The sequence below is a fragment of the Notamacropus eugenii genome, chromosome 3 (genome assembly GCF_028372415.1).
Source record: "Notamacropus eugenii isolate mMacEug1 chromosome 3, mMacEug1.pri_v2, whole genome shotgun sequence".
Classification (NCBI taxonomy): domain Eukaryota; kingdom Metazoa; phylum Chordata; class Mammalia; order Diprotodontia; family Macropodidae; genus Notamacropus; species Notamacropus eugenii.
This window is the reverse complement of record NC_092874.1, coordinates 157,014,851-157,018,437: the sequence shown is the minus strand read 5'-3', so window position 1 is coordinate 157,018,437 and position 3,587 is coordinate 157,014,851. Positions and strand designations below refer to the sequence as shown.

Sequence of the window (3,587 nt, the reverse complement as noted above, 5' to 3'; positions counted from 1 at the left end):
CTAATATATAGCATCACCAATGTTTCCTTTACAGTGCTGTGGTAGGAAGGCTGCTTCTTGCTCATGCAAACCAGTAGAAGTTTCTTAAAAGAAGATAAGAAACAAGCTGTATATGTGGCTGTAGGGAGACCTGCTTTAAGAAGCAAACTGTTTTTCAGGGTTTGAAAACAAATACCATTTTTTTAATTTGACATCACAAGTGTTCAATAATTAGAACATTATTTTTATATTTTTCACATACATAGCACCTTTCAATAAGGATCTCAAAGTGCTTTTCAAACCTTGAACAGATTAGGAAACAAGGGTCACCAAAAACTGTGAGATGCCCACAACTTCAATACAAATTAGTGGCAAAATAACTAGAAGATCAAGGTCTGACAACTTCTGCTCGTTATGGGAGCACTCATGCTATCTCAACATGCCACTGTTCTCTTAAATATTGAATTTTGTTTCCACACAATGACATACATAAAATTGGACTCTAGCATTTAAAATATCCATTTATTGTGTTGTTAATGAAAAACATGAATAACAACCACCTTGCTCCAGGTAATCCTTTCTCTTAAAAAAGATACTGAACTGAAACCCATTGTAAGTTGTAAAGTTTTAGTGTAAAAATTAACAGCATTGAAATCCAGTTAAATTAACATTTATCAATAGACAATGACATAACTGTCCATACTGGCTAGTATTTGCTCATGAGCTGTAATCCTGACCAGAAGAATCACTTTTCTTATGTGGTAAAGATGGGTGGTCTTTGTAGGTGATGGTGTGCTGTACCAGGTGAGTCAGCCCCTCCATCTGAAGTACTTGATGATGCCAGGTGAGGAACTTTCTTTCTTCCAAGGAACCCTCCCCCTTCAAATCCACCTTTCTTCTTCATCTCTACTTTGCTTTCAATTTCATCCTCAGATCCTCTTTTCTTGGTTTCTGCCCAACTTTCACCTATTTTCTGAGCTTCAATTCCACCATCTAGTTCTCTTGAAACTTTTGCTTCTGTTCCTGGAGACTTTTTTCATGAGATATTGCACTCCCCCACTGCCCACTTCATTTCTCCTTGTACTGGGCAGAGACTATTTTCAGGGACTTTTTTCACTGAATTTCTGTTCACATTAAAAGTTTGGAAGTCTTTATAACTGTAAAAGCTCTCAGTTCTCCTTGCCCTTGCTAACAAAAGACTTTCTCTATAAGGCCTCACAGACCCATAAGTAGCTGCTTCAAGGATGGTTCCATGGTGCTGAAGGTGAAGACTAGAATTTGACTCACGCAGGCGGCTATGCTGAGCTACAGAAGTTGCTAGGCTGACATTAGGAGTAGCACATTGAGATGTGCTCAGGTCACACTGATCCAGTAATTTAAGTAGTTCCTTTTCAGCTGGACCCCCTTATCTTCACTTTTATTAACTATATCCATGGCAGTTGTTAAATTCCACATTTGAATGCTGCCATTTTTGTGCCCAGTGAATAAATACTGTCATGGTCTTGAGCCTGTCCTACTGGATCCTTCACCTTCTCTCACAGTAAATGATGAGATGGTGGTACAATCAACAGCTTGGATCTCACATTTTTTTTTCCAGTAGATGACAGTCTTACAAAGAGTTTGTTGGTGATAGGAACGACTTTTTGGATAAACACTTGTTGATCATCTCTCTCTTCAAAATGTCCTATATCATTTCCAGAAGAGTAACTATCTATAACTACTCTCTGTCTCTTCCAAAGACAGTATCTTGAATAATGCTAAAGGAATAGAAGCTGGTTGTGTGGAAATCATTCCTCAGAATCATGTTACTGTCCATGTCCGTGCATGATTATTATCAGCACAGACTAATACAAGGTGTCTCTCTGAGAGCATGATCTTTGTAACAAGACTTTGGTGAACTGTGAATGTCTGGAAAAGTTGAGGGCTTGAGGAAGCTGTTTCTGGGTGTTGTGAAGCATGTTCGTCCTTCATTGCCAAAGAAGACCATGCCATCAGAGAAATGATGACATGACTTGCACTTGACTTTGTTTTGAGTGAGGGAGGGCTGTGCAGGTCACCGGCGTCCCTTCTCCTCCAGAGCCATCTGAATCCAGTGACCAGATATTTATCAGGATGACTAGAGATGACCCAGGATGAGGCAATTGGGGTTAAGTGACTTGCCCAAGGTCACTCAGTTAGTGAATGTCAAGGGTCTGAGGTGAGATTTGAACTCAGGTCCTCCTGACTCCTGCACTGGTGCTCTATCTATTGCACCACCTAGCTGCCCCTCCTGGGTACTGTACAGTTACTCTTACTGCTCCAGAACTTGCACCATAGACAATCTCAATCCAGTTACCTCTGACACTTGTTTTAGGTGTGAGGTACACACTCAGAGCAGCAAAAGCATCATTTGAAGGATCATGATAAAGTTCAGTTATAAGAAGGTCATTGTCTTTCATTCTCAAAGGAAATTTCTGCATATCTATGTAATATATGGATCCATTGTTACAACCCAACAACAGAAATTATTTAGCAGTACAATAGGTAGTAACAGGAACAACATCTTGAACCTGCCAGTTCTGAGTTACAGCATTCCACACTCCCACTTTCCCTTTATGACTTGTGGCCACCAACTGGTTACCAATGAAGAAGAGAGCATCTACAGGAACTCCAAGACTGAATACTCCTATTTCAGTACCACTGTCTCCATCTTGAATGCTCCACAGAATAATACTACTCTCTGAGGCAACCAACACAATCTTATCTTTGTCTCTACATGGACCTCCAACCACTTTTGGATTCAAAGCCACTTGTTCAATAGTCCAATCCAAATAAGAACTTGTAAACACCTGCTGCCATCCAGAAGATTCTTTGATTCTGTAACAAACAGAAAAATGGGCATATATAGCTACAATCCAGTTGTAATGGCCAGCTACTATTAACACCTTTTGTGGATCTACAGGAAATCCCAGTCTAACTGCTTCTTCTCCAGTTCTAGAGAGAATGGGCTGGGCATCATTTCCCTGGGTTGACTGACCTGAAGAATGCTGTCTGATTTTAGAATCCTCAGAGGGTCCAGCAGTATTATTTATTTTGTGACTAGAAATAGCTGGTAGAGGCAAGTAGCCCTGACAAAGGACACTGCCATATGGTGAATGCTTCAGTTCTTCACATAAGAGAAGTCTTCTTATGTAATTCAAGCTCATTAATTCAAAGAAAGTTTAAATTGGGTGCAAATGTTGCTAGATCTCTATCAATAAATACAGCATCAGTTTCCTCTCAAAGGGTTGAAATTCTCCCACTCAGCAAACTGGAAAAAAATGAATCTGAAATTCACGTAAGTGTTTGTCTTGAGTTACTGAATCTGGTTTTTGTTGTTGTGTTCGTGTTTCATTGCCAAAGAAGACCATGCCGTCAGAGAAATGATCACATGGTTTGCACTGCACTTTGTGCAGGTCACCAGCCTCACTTCTCCTCCAGTCATTCCTTTTTTCAAAAATTAATTAATTTATTTGTTTTCACCTTTTTAAATGTTTATTAATTTAATTTATCAATTAATTTATTAATTAATTATTAATTTAAAGTTCATTAATTTTAGTTTTCAACATTCATTTCCACAAAATTTTAAG

General features: G+C 39.0%; 1 pseudogene; it reads right to left on the bottom strand.

Annotated features, from left to right (window-relative positions):
• Positions 1-696: 696 nt before the first annotated feature.
• LOC140531909 (BTB/POZ domain-containing protein KCTD3 pseudogene) lies at positions 697-3,164 on the bottom strand (annotated as a pseudogene).
• Between the last annotated feature and the right edge of the window lie 423 nt (positions 3,165-3,587).